Source organism: Leuresthes tenuis, unplaced genomic scaffold, assembly GCF_036924035.1.
Source record: "Leuresthes tenuis unplaced genomic scaffold, fLeuTen1.0.hap1 SCAF_9, whole genome shotgun sequence".
NCBI lineage: Eukaryota > Metazoa > Chordata > Actinopteri > Atheriniformes > Atherinopsidae > Leuresthes > Leuresthes tenuis.
Genome location: NW_027325363.1, coordinates 13597778 through 13605845, shown reverse-complemented (window position 1 = coordinate 13605845; position 8068 = coordinate 13597778).

Here is an 8068-nt window from a genome sequence, read left to right as displayed (position 1 = left end):
TGGTCTGAGTTTCAAATCTCTACCTCCCTCTCGCTCTCTCTTTCACTGCATTCGCTACAAAAAACAGCAACATAAAGGAGGAAATAGCAGAAGTTAATGCACTGAGGTAGACATAAATTCACTTAAGTACCATTTCAGATTATGTCAAGCCAAAAATGGGCTTAACATTGTGGAAAAGAAGGAAGGGTGGGGGGTGTGACAGAGGAGGGAGGAGGAAAAGTGTTCCTTTGGTGGCTGTCTTGCTGGCGGAAACTGGTCGAGCAGCTCGCAGGACTGTAGTGAACTGGCGGCTGGCAACAAAAGGGAAAAGACGTGTGAAAAGTTCAGGCAAATGAAGATGCATTCAGTGTTTTTTTTTGTCCGGCTCCCACCCTCCCGCCTCATTGTTGGGCATGTCGACTATGGTGCAGACGAGGGGGAGAAGCGAGGAGTGAATGAGGTCGTCAAAGAATCCCAGTGAACCCCCTCTGCTTCACACACACACCAAACATCTCGAAACAGCTGAGAGCAGGAGAGAGTGAAAATAAGAGAAACAATACAAGCAAAAATGTCTAGCTTTTCTCACATGGATGGGAAGGTGGCAGGTTCTTTCAGGGTATTTGTGTATTTAAGTGTGGGTAAGTGTGTGTCTAGTCTCTTTGGAGCAGGTTTTCTGTCTGCATTAGAAGTGCGCCACGTCTGAGACACTGGGAGAGGGAGTGTGTGATTTTGTCCTCCAAGTCTTCCCCAGGCGTCCTTGAAGGAGACTTGCGGGGAATATCTGACTCTGTGTGTGTGCGTGTATGTGTGTGTGAGTGTGAGACAGTGTTTGAGCCCTCACAGACTGAGTTTAGTACCTGAGGCTTGGCTCGCAGAGCTGTATTACAGGTGTTCCCTTCACAAATCAGGGCGTTTCTTAAAGAACAGAAACCACAACCTTCAGCTGGGAAATTAACCCAGCCCGATGAATAAGAAATTTAATTAAATCAAACGGGTGAATAAAGGCAAAAGAAACCCTGAGTCACTTTGTCTCTGCGTGTGTATGTGTGTACATCCGTTAATCTAGAATAGCATGTAGAACTCTGTAGCAGTCAGCGAGACAGTCACACCCATGTCTGACCTTGTTTCTCCGCCTGTCTACACATGCTATCGGCTGTGGTCAGTTTAATGTAGTGACAGGATGCTGCCCTTTCTGAAAAGCAGTGCAAACAAGCCAACGGGATTAGTACTACCATCATATTTAAATCAGCATTGACATATTCAAACACGCTCTTACAAGATCAGGTTCTAAAGGCAAATTTGATTGCTATTATTAATGTGTAAGTGACATCATTTTACTGCAATAGCACACCAAAGATGAGCTTATTCTACATTATGTAGATACTTTAAGATACCACATTGCTCTTATACTAAAAAACGGATCAAGTAAAGTAACTTTAGCTGTTAATAAATTTAGCTGTGAATAGATAGAAATTAAAGCGAACAAACAAAAATGTGTAACTAATAATCTTGGATACATACCAGCTTACCAACAGTCAATGATACAACGACACTGAATGAATTAACTTAATGTGAAAGAATGAAAATGAATGGATGAGCCTATATGTTCATCCTGGACCAGAGAACCGACTTCAGATTTTATCTTCAAAATCCTTGTCGTACGACAAGATGCATTTGAAAGTTCTGGGGGAAAAACAATTTAGGGATCATAGGTGACTTCTATTTGCTCAAAGACAAAAAAACAGAGAATCTATAGATGCTATTTGAGTTGAGGTCACTGAACATTGAGAAAAAAATGTGGCAGTTTTAAGTTAAAGACTAAAGAGATTTATAATGTGTCCTCTGACCTGCTACTCCTTATTTTGTTTCTGTAGGAAGTAAACACAGTGAAACTGCCAGACTTTTTACGGCACAGAGTTTTCGTGCAGAGAATGGAAATGAAATACTTCCGAAAAATAAAGATCAATGTATAATATAATATCTTTGGAGACCATCTACCTCTTAAGACTTATATTGCAATATATGGGGAAAAAAAGAGTAAAAAGATAAGTTACAAAAAATAATTCAATTAGAAATAATAAGAAGAGAGGCTGAGTTCTTCAGAAGTAAAGTTAGGGAGGGGCTCACCACTCTGTGAAAGACAGCATGTGCAAATAGTTCAGCAATTTAAAAATAATGTTTCTGGATGTAGAGAGAGTACAAGAATTTCATCATCCAAAATGCATATAATTAAACAGTTCAAAGAATCCAGAGTAAGCTCTGCACGCAGGGGACAAAGCTGAGAAACAGTACTGAATAGTTGGGATCCTCAGGGCTTCAGGCATCACTACATAAAAAAGTAAAAAAAAAAACAAAAAAAAACATGATTCTATAATGGAAAACCCTGTGATCTCAGGATCAACGCTAAAGCCACTGGTAGTGAACTTAGTTTGTTGCTGCATCCACAAATGCATATTAAAATTCCACCATGCAGAAAAAAGACGCCTTCGCTGGGTCTGTGCTCATTTACAGTGAACTAAATTGAACTAGAAATTGGCACACCTTTGAAATCAGCATTAATGCTGACCAATGCAGCTTTTGGAGCAACATTAAACTACATAACATATGCTTTCAAGATGGGCTTTGCTTATTTCAGCAAGACAACAAGTTCTCACTCTCATCTCATCACATGCTGACGCTTTGTCAGGAGCCTGCTGAGTCAGTTCGGAAGGCAAGGAGTAGCCTCAAAGTGTCACTTTTGGATGTAATGGGTATACTGAGTTGGTAACATGATGCATCACCACGGCTATATGAAGTATATTGGTGAAGCTTTTAGTAATTAAATGTAGTTGCTTATCATGAAGCTTTCATTACCTTACCTTACCATACATTTAATGTGTAACAAAGAAGTAAAGTAGTAGAGCAGAGGAAGTCAAAGACAAAAGAAGGAAGTGAAAAGCAAGAGTTTCAAAGTTGAATTTGAACACAAGTTCCTTGTTTGGTATGTCAATACCTAAATAGTTATTGGAGTAGATCATAGATTCAACTTACTGTGGAACTCCTAGTTTACTTACAAAGATGCTCGCACCACTGTTAAGTAGCATTTGTTAGACCAGGAAGACACTATCAAGCTGCATTTTCTTCAATGTCCCCTTCCACAGCTCACATGATGATATAAAAGTGAACATAAAAGGGTGTTTAAAGATAACTGCTGTAGGGTAGATAATATTCCAAATCTATCAGACAATAATTCTTTGAGGGCATGTGGCCATTAAGGAGCCATTTTGCCTTTTGTTGAGTATGCTCCTCCATATTTCATTGAGATGCATATCTGCCTCTCGCACTGTCTGTCTGCGCTGCTATTCTCTATTCAACAGTGACCTACTGCTCCCTGCCATACAATCCTTCACCTTTCTGGGCTTAAAAGTAATTACCACTTTAATTTGCTGTCCGCTTTTGTGTGCGCTTCAGTCTATCTGACTGGAGTGCTGGCTGTGTGTGTGTACATGTATGCATAAAAAGAGATAATAAGGTGCGTGCATTCACATAAATGTGAATAGAAAGAATTAGCCAGTAATTTCTTAAATGAACCCCCGACACTTGATAATTAATAGTTCATTTATCAACCATAAATAAACATATAGTCCCTGATTGTTGCGTTTCAGATGTGATTATTTGCTCATTTGCTGTATTCTTTGCAGACTATACCATACTTGGACTATAAGACTATAAAGCAAGCAAACTGTAGACATCACATAATTTTCCTGAAACTTTAAATCATTAATTTGACCGCGAACACAGTAATTATACTGATCATCAATTGTGGCTCTAGGCGAGTAAAGTAGTGTGCATTTAGTGTTTCTGTATGGGCACATTAACGTTTACATTCACACAAACTTTTTTGTGCATATGTACATGTGAATGGGGACTTGGATGTTTGTAATGTACAGTACAAACGCAGCAAAGTACAAATGGATATGGGTGTTTTATGATTTTGATTAAAAAAAAGTGTGTGTGTTTATGATTTGTCTCCCATTGGCCCAATTACTCCAGAACCAAAACCCCACAGCTTCCAATCTCCTTGCTAAAATCCCTCACCCTTTTCACCTCACAGTCCCAGTGGTGGACCCTCCAAACAAATCAACCTCCCGCCCTCCACCCCTCAGCCGTTCATTGCCAGATTCTCCATCAGAATACCCTCTACCCCACCTAGGACCTCCCCACCTCCCCTGTACCTTCCGCTGCCCTGTAAGTCGCACCAGCTTGACTTCAGCTTTGCCATCCTCTGCCGTCCTCTTGTCTTTTTTCTTTTTCATTTTACCCCACACATCCTTTTTGCCTTCCTGCCTCCCACATCTGCCCCTTCATCTTATTGCCTCCATTTTTCCCCCTCTGCCCTCCCCAGTCCCAGGTGAGCTGACGACACAAGGAGAGTAGAAACACTCTGCGAATATTAATGGTTTGATCTGAATATTAATAAACCATGCATCTTAATGATCTATCAAAAAAAAAAGGGAAAAAAGAAAAGGGAAAAAAAAAACCCAACAAAGAGCCACGGTCAGGTTGTACTGCCAGGATCCACACAAATACACACACAGGCCTGTGCAGTAAATGCACACACATACGGAGCTGAACTATCTGTCCTGCACTTTGTAGATTAGTTAAAACAGGGCCTTATCCTCCAACCTGCTGTTTAAATGCTGAGCGTCACGTTCAAGACAAATGTGTTGTCTGTTTTTTCCTCTCAGTAAATGAAGACACCTCTTCTTTCCCACGTCCTTCTCCTCTATCTCCTCCTGTTGCTTTCTTCATTTTCTTTTTATCTCCTACTCGTTTAGTTCGGGCAGCCCCACACCCCCACCCCGTCTCCTTCCCTCTACCTCTCACCATTGCCCCGTTTCACCCCTCCTTCTTCCTACTTTACCCACCCCTCCCTCTATTTTCCTCCCTACTATCTCACCCCTCCTGAGTCTATCACTTTAGATTACCCCATTTCTCCCACTCCCCCTCTCCCAACCTCACCTACTCGATATTCCAGCCTTGTTCTCCTGCAGTCTCCAGCACAACTTTCTGACCCACTTCCTCTCTCCTCCCTGGCCCCCTGATCAAAGCCTGCAGGACGGCATCGCCTTGGGCAGAGGAGAGTGAGAGCGGGAGATGGGGGGGATGAAGGGATCTGAGCTGGGAGAAGAGAGGAAGAGACGGATAGAGAAAGGATAGAGCAGCATGAGAGAGAGGGAACAGAGAGATCATAAAGACAGGAAGAGGAGCCAGGTGCCCTCTCAGCCCAAGGACAATAGCTCTTCCTGGCTGATCTCTCTCTCTCTCTCTCTCTCTCACACACACACACACCTACACGCACACACACACACACGCTGTGAGCCCTGTCAGCGCCGTCATTTCTGGTCATGTACGATATGTATGACAACAGCGTTGACATTAATATAACATGTTGAAAAAAAGCTTAAATCCCTAAAACAACTCAACTTTACAAGTGATGGCCATGAAAATTCAACAGGATGTTTAATAAATTACACTTTCAGATTACATGTTGTCCCATCTTGTTATTCTGCTTTGCATTTCAGCAACGCACAGGTGAGTGCACTGACAGTGTGTATCTGTATCTCAGCAGATGTCAGTCAGGCTGTAAACTTCCCTCTTATTAAATAATTTTGGTCTTACTTCCTTCAAACAAGTGTTTCAAGATACACTCCAAAAACAATCTGATAATGTTTTAGAAAAGAGCTGTTTTTTTTTACTCCTCAGTGGAGTCAATTTATTTCAAAAGTCTACGTCTAAGTTTGAGATGTAAGGTCTGTCCATCCCAGTGGCCTTGTAGGCTGGGCAGTTGGGGCACGCAGAAAGGATGGAAGAACACCAGCCCATTTGTACCCAGAACGAGGTGGCGTGTACTTTAACATTCCCCGCGCATCCTGACAAAGAGCACTAATTATAAATAAATTAGGGACACGACACGGTGTGCCACAGGGGGACCAGGCAGAGCAGTCACAGAATAGAGAGGCTGATAGAGAGAGAAGAGGGTGTGTGAAAGAAGTGGGGAAAGGTAAGAGAAGACAGAGACGAGAAGACTGGAGAGATTTGGCAATGACATAGAGGAGCAAGCAGGAGAAGAAAGTAGATAAGAAAATAGAAGAATGGAGCAAGGGAGGCCTGGGGATAGAGGCAGAGGCGAGGGGGGAGTGTAAGCGAGAGTATATACAAGGCCTGAATCCTCAAAATATAGCTTCAACATACATCTGCTGCCAAACAACTGACGAGATTCTCCCCAGATGACAGAGGCAGTGCAATATGTTTGAACAGAGATAGAAAAAGGTGACAGGGAAATTAAGAGGCAAAGTGAAACAGAGGGAGGCTAAAAAATAGACCCGATATGAAATGAACTCAACAGAAGGCGCAAAATGGAAACAATGAATCTGCCTCATATCTGTTAGGAAATAGATTCTGGTTATTCTAGAAGTAAATAAGACAAATCGGATTAAATAAATATGACACAATAAACATAAGGTGGTGATATCAAACAGAATGTTCTACACACACTAGTAGTCAACACTCCCTACCTGCCACTCAACTTTATCTGAGATGACTTGTCAACCAAGAAAGTGCACGTCAAGAGACATTGCTGTGTGTGTGTGGAGAGAGAGGAGAGATCTGTTTCTGTCTTTTAATGCCCACATGCACACAGTTTTGTGTGTTCGCAGGTGCACACAAGCTCACATCTGTGTCTGTTTGTTGTGTGTTCAGCTAAGTGTGCGTGCACATGCGCAGGAAGTCAACCTCACTGCTATCTAAATGGATCGCACTTCAGGAATGTGCCACCATTTCTCAGAAGCTGCCATCTTCACGCAGACAGACACCCCGGCACACTCTGAGGATATGTGTGTGTGTGTGATCGTGTGTTTGGGGTGTTCAGCCAGCTTGCTCCATTCAAGGTTACGTCCTACCTGAAGTTGAGGAGTGATGAGTGTCGCCACAGCAGGAAAATGTGCCAGGGCTCAGGAGGAAAAATAACCATCGCTGTTACTTGAAGGCATTTCTCTGTGCAATGTGAATGCCTTAAATGATGGAAGAACAACCTGCCTGCACGATAAAGCCAAGAGACATTAATCGCCCGCGAACAACTGCTTTGTGTCTCTCAGTTGGACTGAAGCTTAGAGCTGGGGGTCAGAGGTTGGCTGACAAACACAGACAGGGAAAGGTCAACTGACTGACCTGCAATTGGCCCCTGACATGGCGACCCCCCACTGACACCATGGTAGCTATGACTACTGAGCTATAGACAAACATGATGTCAGTGTAAGAGGTCAAATAATAACTCATCTTAGATTCTCCTCAACACACACTCACATTCGCATACAACTAACTGCCCGCTGAAATCATTCACTCCCAGTAAGAATATGCTCACTGCACCTGATTTGTACAGCCAGCATGTGCGAAGTGCAAATACCATGAAAGACTCAGGGTCTCCATTATCAAAGTCCATGCTTTTGTGTATAGTCTCGAAACTTTCTGCACAGAGGAGATTTAAGAAGAAGAAAGGTAAAGAAGGGCGGGAAGACAAGAGAGGAGCAGCTTGTTGCATTAGCATTCTACCAGCAGAGAGGCTGTCTGTTTGCCTCTGGCAGCAGCCGAGAGAGGGGGACACTCTCTGCATCCTCACACAGCTCGTCTATCTCTCGCTCTGTCACTGTCTATCTCTCTCTCTGTCTGTCTATGCCTGTCTGTCTCTCCCACGCTCTCTCTGAGTCTGTCTGTTACATTTCTCCCTCCACTCTGCTCCCGCCTGTCACTGTTTTTCTCCACTCTGAACAGTCTTCTTTGGAGTCTTCTTGTATTTCCCTATTACTTTGTTTCGAGCTGTCATCATTCTGTTTATGTTTTTCCCTACTAATTTCTGTTTTGTCCCCTTCCTATTCACTTTTTTTTTCACTCAAGACCCATATGTCCTCAGTTCTTTCCATTCAAATTAGGCTACTCACTGCCAAGAGGGCCCAACTGCTTAAGCCAAGAGGAAGTGAGTCATGAAGCTACAGTCTTGGCCAGAAACACTAAATTGTAAATACAAAATTTAAGATATCTTAAGAAGTGAACA